Here is a 12,560-nt window from a genome sequence, read left to right on the forward strand (position 1 = left end):
AAAATGCTGGGAGGCCAAAAGAACCAAGGTCCAGGGCAGGCTTCTTTCTAGGGTGGGCATACCCAAGATGATGTAGCTGGGAGGAAGTTCTAAAGGTTTTCCCACACTTGCTACACTCATATGGTTTTTCTCCACTGTGGATTCTCTGATGCCGACTTAATGTTGACTTAACAGCAAAAGCTTTGCCGCACTCATTACATTCATAAGGTTTCTCTCCCGTGTGGATTCTCTGATGTATAACAAGGTTCAGAACTACTGCGGAAGCCATTTCCACACCTCTTGCAGAGATTGGGTCTGTCCCCACTGTGGACTCTCTGATGCCTGATCAGACTTTCACTGTTATTAAAGGCTCTTCCACACCCCTCACACTGATAGGGTTTCTCTCCAGTGTGGATTCTCTGATGCTGAATTAATGAAGAATTGCCATTGAAGGATTTCCCACACTCCTCACGTGGATAGAGTTTCTCTCCAGTGTGGATTCTCTGGTGTCGAATATAGTAAGAAAAAAAGATGAAGTATCTCCCACACTCCTCACATCTGAAGGGTTTCTTTGCATAGTGGATTCTCTCATCCTTTCTTTTAATGTTTTTCACTGTGGGGATTTCCTGGTGCTTCTCCAGTTCACATGTTTCTGGAAAGTCAGGTTCTTGAGAAACTCTTTGGCAGTCTACAGGATATCATCACCTCTCTTTCTTCAGAAATTCCCTGTGTTGATGTGGGCTTGTTGTCAATGTTGGTCTCAGCATCTGACATAGGAAATGAAAAACACATGTCACATGAGAATTGTGACATGTGACACATAAGAATTGTATCAGAAACAACAGAGCACTGAAATTATAGGGTCTTTAGAGATTCCAACCTCCATGTGGCCTGCCAGAAATATGAAGCTATTAAAATGGAAGTGCCAAATGTGACAGAGGCAGAAAATAGTAGCTGTGTTACAAGAAATTAGATTTTGAAGCCAGGTCATTACATAAGCTTTTCCAGACCTACATAGGATACATATCCCTAATAATTTGTGAATTCATAGTACTTAAATGCCTGAAATGCTCAAGGTGGAAGAGGCATTCCCTGATGGCTTACAAGAGTTGAGTGAATGCCCTAAAATGGTTAAAAACTATCGAGTCTATGTGCTGTTGTCAGACTCAAAAGTGTATGCTGGATACTTGGAAAGGAAAGAGCATAGCTTGCTTCAAGACCCAGGAGACTTCCCAGTGCCCCTTTTCACATTGAAGAAAATGAAAACCTAAGGTGAGAAACAAATAGTAACAGACTGTCCGATGGCATTCGTATTTCCAAAAACTGGATGATATTTTAACTAAGTTAGTTTAAATTTAATCAATATTTTAATTAATTTATTTATATTTTAAATTATTTATTTATTTATTTATTTTTGGCTGCGCCAGGTCTTAGTTGTGGCCCGCGGGACTTCGTTGAGGCATGCGGGATCTTTCCTAGTGGCGCACGGGTTCTTCATTGCAGTGTGCAGGTTTTCTCTTTAGTTGTGGCATGCAGGCTCCACAGTGCGTGGGCTCTGTAGTTTCTGGCATGCAGGCTCTCTAGCTGAGGCGCGCGAGCTCAGTAGTTGTGGCGAGTGGGCTCAGTTACCCCGCGGCATGTGGGATCTTAGTTCCCTGACCAGGGATCGAACCCGTGTCCCCTGCATTGTAGAGTGGATTCTTTACCACTGCACCACCAGGGAAGTCACAAAATTTAACCAATATTTCTAAATTTTTGAGTTGTTAAAAAAATAAATTTTATATTCAAGTGTTGATCTTTATCAATTTGTACACTTTTGTTAATTTGTATTCTAAAATATTAGCTTTTTATATCTTTTGCAAAATAAAACTATGTGCTGAACACCTGCTTTATTTTTCCTTTTCTTTACAAACTAGCTGACCTTGATCTTAAACCACTAGAACATAAGCTCCATGAGAGCAGGGACTTTGTTTTCTTTCCTGCTATCTTGGGTGTCTTGAACAATACCTGGCACATAGTAGACACTAAATAAGTATGATAAATAAATGATTGAATAATTGTTTGTTACTCTGTATAAATAGGCATACAACTCATGCACTGCAATAATAAAATTATTCTGGCTCAAAAATAACTGTACAATTCCAGACCTGACCTCTCCCCAAGATTACAGAGCTGCATTCTCAACAGCCTGCTATACCCAGGGAGGTGGGTGTCCCAAAGAAACTCAAACTTTGTGGCATTAAGTCTAGTGTCATCTACCATAAAAACTGTTTTTATATCAGGACTCCCCTATGTTACCCAACTCACTGACACTTTTACTAAGCTCTGTCAGTGGTACCAGGACATTTCTCACAATCCTTTTCATCCCTCCATCACCCTGTCCCCAAACTTGTGTAGGCCTCCGAAGTTATTAATTGTAATATAATGACAAGGGAACAGGGGTTTATGCCTTCATTTTCTCCTCAGTTCAATCAAATTACATACTATTTTGAGTTAGTATTTCTAAAACAGAGTCCATTACGGAACTCTGTCACTATGGCAAAGGCACCGTGGTGGGGTCACTGCTCCTGCTCCACACTCTCATTTGACTGCTCTCTCATTTTCTGAATACGTGTTGTCAGGCCCGAGGGCCTCTTCCATCCGGTCAAGGGGAGTGCTAACCTTTTCTCCTTTCATACAACACGACTGCTCTCTCATTTTCTGTTCCCTAGGACAGAACTCTTCAGGTCGGCCATAAACTCTGTGTCCTAGACTTTCCACATGCACCAACAACATTTATGCACGGATGGCTAAGTAAGGGGGCTTAAGGATATGCTCTGTAGTAGAAGAGGGATGTCCAAAGAAATATAATGTGAGCCATAAATGCAAGCTACATATGTAATTTAAATTTTCTGGTGGCCACATTAAAAAAGTAAAAAGAAAATGGCAAAATTAATTTTAATAATACATTTTATGTAATATATTTAATATATTCAAATAATATATTTTAACCCAATATAACCAAACTTTTATTTCAACATGAAATCAACATAAAGATTATTAATGAGGTCATTTACATTTTTTTACTTTTTACTTTTTTTTATTTATTTGGCCGTGTGGAGTGGCATGTAGGATCTTAGTTCCCTGACCAGGGATGGAACCCGCGCCCCCTGCAGTACAAGCGCAGAGTCTTAATCACTGAACTGCAAGGTAAGTCCCCTCAATTACATTTTTTTATACTAGGTCTTCAAACTCTGGTACTTACAGCATCTCTCAATCTGAATCAGCCCCACTTCAAGTGCTTAAGAGTTTAAGCACTTTAACAAGCACATGTAGCTAGTGACTACCATGATAACAGCACAGAAGTAGAGAAAAGAAAATCTTGTTAGGTTTTCAGTCCTAAGCCCTATGCTTTTGAATGCTTACTAAGAAAGTCAGAAGAATGAATGCTTGAAGGAGAGACCCAGAAATATCCATTCTTTTTTTTTTTTTTGCTGACAAATCAAAAGACTTTATCGGGAAGGGGGCGCCCGGGCAGAGAGCAGCTGGGTAAGGGAACCCAGGAGAACTGCTCTGCTACGTGGCTCACAGCCTCAGGGTTTATCAGAAATATCCATTCTTACAACAGAAACTAACACAGTATTGTGAAGCAATTATACTCCAATAAAGATCTATTTTTTAAAAATATCCTTTTTTTAAAAAATTAATTTATTTATTTAATTTTTGGCTGCGTTGGGTCTTAGTTGCTGTGCGTGGGCTTTCTCTAGTTGCGGAGAGCGGGGGCTACTCTTCGTTGCGGTGCACCAGCTTCTCATTGCAGTGGACTCTCTTGTTGCGGAGCACAGGCTCTAGGCGCGCGGGCTTCAATAGTTGTGGCTCGCGGGCTCTACAGCGCAGGCTCAGTAGTTGTGGCGCACGGGCTTAGTTGCTCCGCAGCATGTGGAATCTTCCCGGATCAGGGCTCGAACCCGTGTCCCCTGCATTGACAGGCAGATTCTTAACCACTGCTCCACCAGGGAAATCCGTCTGAAGTGTAATTATTTCTAAGAACTTGCTTGTTTGGTCAGCAGCATTCCGTAGCAGGGAGATCACCTTGCAGGGTGGTTACAGAAGTAGGAAATGTGTCATAGATCACTGCACAGTCAAGAATGAATGTGCAGGGACTTCCCGGGTGGCACAGTGGTTAAGAATCCACCTGCCCATTCAGGGGACACGGGTTCGAGCCCTGGTCCGGGAAGATCCCACATGCCGCGGAGCAACTAAGCCCGTGAGCCACAACTACTGAAGCCCACGTGCCTAGAGCCTGTGCTCCACAACAAGAGAAGCCACTGCAATGAGAAGCCCGTGCACTGCAATGAAGAGTCGCTCCCGCTTGCCGCAGCTAGAGAAAGCCCACGCGCAGCAACAAAGACCCAAAGCAGCCTAAAAAAAAAAAAAAAAAAATAGAGTCATGTACCACAATGTTCATTGCAGCTCTATTTACAATAGCCAGGACATGGAAGCAACCTAAGTGTCCATCCACAGATGAATGGATAAAGAAGATGTGGCACATATATACAATGGAATGTTACTCAGCCATAAAAAGAAACGAAATTGAGTTATTTGTAGTGAGGTGGATGGACCTAGAGTCTGTCATACAGAGTGAAGTAAGTCAGAAAGAGAAAAACAAATACCGTATGCTAACACATATATATGGAATCTAAAAAAAAAAAAGAAAAAAGAAAAAAATGGTCAGAAGAACCTAGGGGCAAGACAGGAATAAAGATGCAGACCTACTAGAGAATGGACTTGAGGATACGGGGAGGGGGAAGGGTAAGCTGGGACAAAGTGAGAGAGTGGCATGGACATATATACACTACCAAACGTAAAATAGATAGCTAGTGGGAAGCAGCCGCATAGCACAGGGAGATCAGCTCGGGGCTTTGTGACCACCTAGAGGGGTGGGATAAGAAGGGTGGGAGGGAGGGAGATGCAAGAGGGAAGAGATATGGGGACATATGTATATGTATAACTGATTCACTTTGTTATAAAGCAGAAACTAACACACCATTGTAAAGCAATTATACTCCAATAAAGATGTTAAAAAAAAAAATAGATCATCTACAAGGGCCTACTGTATAGCACAGGGAACTCTACTCAATACTCTGTAATAATCTATATGGGAAAAGAATCTGAAAAAGAATGGATATATGTATATGTATAACTGAATCACTTTGCTGTACACCTGAAGCTAACACAACATTGTAGATCAACTCTACTCCAATATAAAATAAAAATTAAATTAAAAATTTAAAAAAAAGTAAGTTGCAGAAGAAAACATCAAGTATACTATTTATATACATTCAAAACATGTAAAATAATGTTATGATGTTTATGGAAATAACCATATATAACAAGTTTAAAAGCATCTATGAGCATGAGTAACACCAAATTCATATGGTAACTACCTCTGGAACCACAGAGAGGTAAATGCAATTCAAAAGATGTATACAGGGGACTTCAATTCCATCTGTAATGCTTTAGTTCTAAAAAACACATGGAACAGCCATGACAAAATGGTCAGATACGATAAAGCTGAGGGGAGGTGCATGGGTGTTGGTTATTCTCTTAATTTTTCTACACCTGAAGTATTTTAAAGAACTTTAAAAAAATCTCAATAGTTCCATTAGTAGAATAAAACCAGGAGAAATATCTTTTAAAAAATTGAGAAAAGAGAGGGACTTCCCTGGCAGTCCAGTGGTTAAAACTCCACCTTCCAATTCAGGGGGTGCAGGTTCAATCCCTGGTCAGGGAGCTAAAATCCCACATGCCTTGAGGCCAAAAAACCCAAAAAACATAAAACAGAAGCAATATTGTAACAAATTCAATAAAGGTTTTAAAAATGGTCCACTTCAAAAAAATCTTTAACAGAAATTGATAAAAGAGCAAAGAAAGCAAAAGGGACAAAATAGGACACAAGTAATCATTAAAAACCAAAAGCATTCAAGATGACAGATGTCAGACCAAAATTTATCACAATAAATGTAAGTTGGTTAAAATATTCTTAAATGCATCAATACAGGAAATGTATGAAACATACTCTGCCTAGATGACTGGGCTACTTTCCATAAATCCAAGGGTAAATAAGCCTGTGAATAAGGAGATTGCCTTTACCTAGACATCCCTCACAAACCAGAGAGCTTCTGTTTCTAATTACCTGGAGAGCCCTTGTTCTTTTCACTGAGGACAAGACCCCATATACTCATGAAGTACACTATCCTAAACAGAAATTTCTAAATTACTAATGCAACTAATTAAAATATTAGTGAGGTCTCACTAATCATTTTCCTATATTCCATATACAATATGTGCTTTCCTGATATTTCTTGCCAAAGCCCAGGAATCATTAAAGACTTTGGGGAACAATAACTTCTGTGTTACATGTCATGTACCAAACCGCTGGGTTTGGACGCTCCAAAACGACATGTCCACAGCCTTGGTTAAAGCCTCAGCTTTCAGAGACAGCCAGGGGGTGTTCTGTCTCTCAGGGCCAGGAGGTTTCCTCATTCTAAAACTCTGCACGGCCTCCTCGCCTCTTTCCCTCTCATGCAGGGCAGTGCCATCTGCACACACTTCCCTCGAGCTCCCCATCCCCAGGCTGCTCTCTTCCGAGCTCAGGCTGCAGTAGTGAAGCTTGCAGCTGTGTGGCCTCCGACAGAGGGGTTGGGGTGGGGGAAGCTAGCGCAGGTCCGAGGCAGAGACCCAAAGGTGGGAACCGCTGCACGGGGAGGCCCTCCACCAGGAGCTCTGAGGCCGGCGCCCTCCCTGGTGTCTCCCTTCGAGCTTGGACGGCCTCAAGCACTACCCGGCTCAAGGGATGCGGAATGAATCATACGCATGAGAAAATCAAGGTTCAGGGAGTTTTAATAAGGCCACAGTAATCATATACTGGGATCAGGAGAGGGGAGAAATGAACAATTTCAAACACTTGAAGGCTTCCCTCGGTCCTGAATATTAAATAGAACGCCTGAATGTCAGCTACATTTTTCACAGCACAATGGTGACATCTAGTGTTAGCTGGGTAAATCTCAGCCTTGCAATTGACCTGAAATTCAGAGAGAGTCTTGGTGCCTCCTTTCGCCTCAGGATTCTCACCTTGGCCTCCTGCAGAGCCAATAAATTTGTTTTTGTTTTTTTCCAATTTCTAACTTGCCTTTTAATTTTCTTACCAATTGCTCTTTTATTTTTCACACTGTTGAAGTAAAATTGATGTACAATAGACTGAACATTTAAATTTTTTTAATTGAAATATATTTGACATAACATTGTGTAAACTTAAGGTGTACAACATGCTAATTTGATACATTTATATATTGTCATATGATTGCCATTGTAGTGATGATTTGCACCTCTTCCACATTACATAATTATCCTTTTCAGTGGCTGGAACAATTAAATTCTAGTCTCTTAGCAAGTTTGATGAATATTGTTGTCTATATTCACTACACTGGGACTTATTTACTACTTGTTGCAAATTTGTAGCCTTAAACATCTGTCCTATCCTCCCACCCAAATTGGATATTTTTAGGGTGTACAACGTGGTGAATTTTGACCAGCAGAGAATGAAACAGACAAAAATCCCTGTCCTCATAGGCTTGCATTCTTTTTTTAAAAATATTTATTTATTTATTTTTAACTTTGGCTGCGTTGGGTCTAAGTTGCGGCACAGGGGATCTTTCGTTGCGGCACGTGGGCTTCTCTCTAGTTGTGGTGTGCGGGTTTTCTCTCTCTAGTTGTGGCGTGCAGGCTCCAGAGCACATGAGCTCTGTAGTTACAGCATGCGGGCTCTCTGGTTGTAGCATGCAGACTCAGTTGCCCCTTGGCATGTGGGATCTTAGTTCCCCGACCAGGGATTGAACCCACGTACCCTGCATTGGAAGGCGGATTCTTAACCACTGGACCAGCAGGGAAGTCCTGGCTTGCATTCTTTTTTTTTCCGGCTTGCATTCTTAATGGCCAGAATTATGCCACATGGCTACTCCCAACAGCAGAGGAATTTGGAAGGCAAGTTTTTAGCTTTTTGGCTTCCACAATAGAAAGAAAATGGAAAGGGTGTTGTGTGAACCAACTTACAGCTCCTGCCACAGTGGGACTGAGGAGCATGCTAGAAATGTGTAAATGCTTATGTGCACCAGTTAGGTTTAAAACATGTTTCAAAAGTATTGACATACCTACTCCTTCAGCCAGCCCCATTCATTATTATTATTACTACTGTTAGTATTAACTTAGATGTCTTCTTATTTGATGACATGTAAATAGATCCCCTAGCACAAGACCCTGGCCCGCAGGGGACCTCCATTTAATGGTAGATACTATCTTGGCACCAATAAGGTACCCCCCAATGGTCCTTGAGTGTTGTTTAGACCTTTCATTACTTCAGGTCCCTTTCATTAGCTCACTGTAAAGATTCCTTGTTAAGTTACATGCTCAGCTGGCTTTGCTAACCTCTCATGATGTTCACAGCCTCTTCGTTTTCCAAAGTCCCCTTAACAGAAAGAAACAGATGCTTACTAGATACGATGAATGGAACTGCTCATCTGGCTCAGAAGATACTCATTTTTACTGAATCAATATTAAATCACAGTTTATAAAAACCCACTCCAAAACTTCTGGGACTTTCCACCAGGATACGCTTCCCAAAGTAAATTCCATCAGATCACAGCTCTTAAACTGGAATGCATATTGGAATCACCTGGGAAGATTTTTTTAAACAATGATGCCTGGGTCTTGCCCCCAAGCAGTGATTTTCAATTGGGTGATTTGCTCCTTCCACCAGGCAACACTTAGCAATGTCTTTTGGTTGTTACAACTGGGAGAGGGTTCCACTGGTATCTAGTGGGTAGAGGCCAGGGATGGTGCTAAACATCCCACAATGCAGAGAAAGAGAAAGGCCTCCATAGTAAAGAATGTCTGGTCCCAAATGTCAATATGGCCAATGCTGAGAAACCTCATTAAAGATTGGACTCTCTAGATATGTGTTCACCCTGCGCGTGGGAGTTTTTTTATCAATTAAAAAAATTTTATTTTATATTGGAGCATAGTTGATTAACAATGTTGTGTTAGTTTCAGGTGTACAGCAAAGTGATTCAGTTTACATAACCATGTATCTATTCTTTTTCAAAGTCTTCCCATTGGCATGGGAGTTAAAACCTTCCCAGGTGATTCCATTATGCAGCTAAGTTTGAGGGGAAAAAAGCTAGAAACCTGTTGCTAGAGAACATTTGCATAAGTGGCTAAATTGCTTTCAACCCTGTGCCATTGAGTTTCAACTGGAAAATTTCCACATCTTCTCATTGGATCGTGAGTTGGGTTGGAGGTTGAAGGTGGTTGGAAGGAGGAAGAGTTGGTTGCTTTTGTAAGGAGGAACCTAAGTTTCCCACAACATGCTAGAATGGACAGCTCCACAAATATAAGTTTTGCTACTTATTATTCACCTACTTATGAGTTGGCCTCGCTGGTGTAGATCAGGATCATTAACTACAAACAGTCACATCCTGGGAAATTGGCCACTAGGAGTCACACATGGGGGAAGCAAGCTAGCTAATCATTGCCACTGCTCTGGGAGGTGACAGCTTCTTTGGGGGGAACTCCAGGAAGGGCCACTGCAGTTGCACAACTTCAGGGGCACTGTTCACATAGAACACAACATGAATGGTGCTTCCTGGCTCCATAGCCCCCAAAGTAAATTTTTACATTCACCAGGTTGCCTAGACTTTTAAGCTAAACCGTTTTCAAAATTTTTGCCAAATGAAAATAGCTCTATATAGTCTATTTTTTTTTTAGATTTTTTTTTGATGTGGACCATTTTTAACGTCTTTATTGAATTTGTTACAATATTGCTTCTGTTCTATGTTTTGGTTTTTTGGCCGGGAAGCATGTGGGATCTTAGCTCCCTGACCAGGGATCAAACCTGCACCCCCTGCATTGGAAGGCAAAGTCTTAACCACTGGACCACCAGGGAAGTCCCTATTCTGATATTTACACTGTCTCAGATAATGCTAAGGAGAATATATTTTATATTATATATATGATATTTGCATGTGTATGTGTGTATATATATAATATAAACAATTTTTAAACAAAAATGGCATCATATTATACATACCAACTGCAACTTGCTTTTTTTTGGCCATGCCATGCAGCTTGCGGGATCTTAGTTCCCCAACCAGGGACTGAACCCGGGCTACGGCAGTGAAAGCGCAGAGTCCTAACCACTGGACCGGCAGGGAATTCCCTGCAACTTGCTTTTTCATTTAACTCTCTATATTGCCCACTCCACAGGTTCAGACATGTAGCTATGTTATTCCATCTAACAACTACAGAGTATTACATTGTGTGGAACTGATGACCTTAAAGAGTAGTTGCTTATTAAATAAGGGTGGACTGAACACAAGAATTCCTGGAATCCCATAACATGACACTAAAAGTACAACAAGGATAAGGATTTACAAGGACAAGAGAATGAGAAAGGAGATGAAAACCGATGAGAGACGTCAACACAGCGTGAGCAGATGGAAAGAGAGAAAGAAGTGGTAACCAGAGAAAACCAGAAGCCTTGCATGTGGCAAGAGTGGGGAGGAGGGTGGCTAGGACACGTGGATAATACCACAAAGCAAACTGATTCACCCAGCAGAAAGGCTCAGGAATCAGGCGTCAGACACTTTGCACAGCAGACACAAGACACAGGGAAGAGGAAAGAGGGAAGAGGTATAGGGACAACTGGACCTATAGATCCCATCCCTATGTATACAGCCCAGAGATTTCTTCCCCCAAACCCTGTAACACAGGAGGTTTATTCTCTGGGGGAAAAAAAATTACAGAGGGCCAGATTGAAGCAGTGGATTTAGAACAAGGAGATGAATGAAAGTCTGCAAACTGTACAGAGAAACACCACAATGCCTCAACTCCTCCTCCCGCACCCCCCCAGATCTATTCTCGCACCTGGCTCTCAAACTCTATCAACCCTGCTTTATACCGTCTGCACAGGAGCTTGGAAGGGCCTTCTTTAGAGGCAAGGAATAACACCCAATAAACCTACAGACATCTGTGGTAAGGGTCTATCAACAAAAAATTCAACAGTCTCTCGAATTCTTCTTCACTACAGAGTGTTGGATTCTAAGGTCCCAAGCATGGCCATGGCTATGTGTAGGTCGAAGGTAATAGAAATATAACGGAAGTAGAGGGAATGCTCTAGAAATAATGATCAAGGATATAGGGGATATTTTATGTTTAAGCTGGGAATCTTAGGAACACAGTGGTGGGGGTAATGAAGAGCTGCTGGAGGATGTCAGACTGAGACGGACAGGAATGAGCGAGAATCAGGACCAGCAACCAGGATGTCTACTTCCTAATTCCCACCAAGGAGACAGTCATCATGGGTCAGAGTGTCACCAGTGCACTTTCCCATTCAGCAAACATCCTGTGTGTACCTACTATGAGCCAGGTTCTGGGTTAGGGAACATATAAAGATATAGACTAAGATGCTGTTCTTGTCCTCAAAGAACTAACTATTGATCTATACAGAGGATATTGCCAATTGTACTGCTGTCCTAGGGTAGACATGGGGTCCTGAGACTCTCCTGCTACTTTCACAGATCCCTGCCTAGGCACAACTTTGTGCAGAGCCCTCCTCATTTCCTCACTCTCCTCCAGCCTGACACAAAAATGTCCTTCCCTTAGCATTCCCTCTCAGTCTGTGAGAACCACAATTCGGCACAGCTGAAGGTCTCTTCTGGCTGTCATGTCAAACTAACAAATAAGCATGGAAAAAGCTCACTATGTGCAAGGGGCTAGCTAACTCTGGCATTCAAATTTCATCATATAGGCTTGGAAGTTGTGCATTTATAATGATGTCTTCAAAATAGAAGAGGGCTAATAAAAAGAAACGAAATTGAGTTATTTGTAGTGAGTGGATGGACCTAGAGTCTATCATACAGAGTGAAGTAAGTCAGAAAGAGAAAAACAAATACCGTATGGAACACATATATATGGAATCTAAAAAAAAAAAAAAAAAAGGTTCTGATGAACCTAGGGGCAGGACAGGAATAAAGACACAGATGTAGAGAATGGACGTGAGGACATGGGGAGGGGGAAGGGTAAGGTGGGACGAAGTGAGAGAGTAACACTGAAATATATACACTACCAAATGTAAAACTGATAGCTAGTGGGAAGCAGCCGCATAGCACAGAGAGATCAGCTCGGTGCTTTGCGACCACCTAGAGGGGTGGGATAAGGAGGGTGGGAGGGAGACGCAAGAGGGAGGGGATATGGGGACATATGTATGCCTATAGCTGACTCACTTTGTTATACAGCAGAAACTAACACAACATTGTAAAGAAATTATACTCCAATAAAGATGTTAAAACAAAAATAGAGGAGGGCTAATTTAGTAAATAGCAGAGAAAGAAGATTTTTCTTTTCTTTTTATTTTAGATTTGGTTTTCTAGTTGTAGTTTCAGTCTGCACAGACTCTCAAACCACCCCACTGGGAGGGAAGTTTTTTAAATTGCAGTTCTGCCCTTTGAGAAGGTAGAAGGATTCCTCAGACGAATTCTCCCAAAGCC

At 41.6% G+C, this 12,560-nt stretch overlaps 1 pseudogene; it reads right to left on the bottom strand.

Annotated features, from left to right (window-relative positions):
• Nucleotides 1-2,553: 2,553 nt before the first annotated feature.
• Nucleotides 2,554-2,662, bottom strand: LOC133079218 (U6atac minor spliceosomal RNA; annotated as a pseudogene).
• Nucleotides 2,663-12,560: the final 9,898 nt, after the last annotated feature.

This window comes from Eubalaena glacialis, chromosome 18, assembly GCF_028564815.1.
Source record: "Eubalaena glacialis isolate mEubGla1 chromosome 18, mEubGla1.1.hap2.+ XY, whole genome shotgun sequence".
Classification (NCBI taxonomy): Eukaryota; Metazoa; Chordata; class Mammalia; order Artiodactyla; family Balaenidae; genus Eubalaena; species Eubalaena glacialis.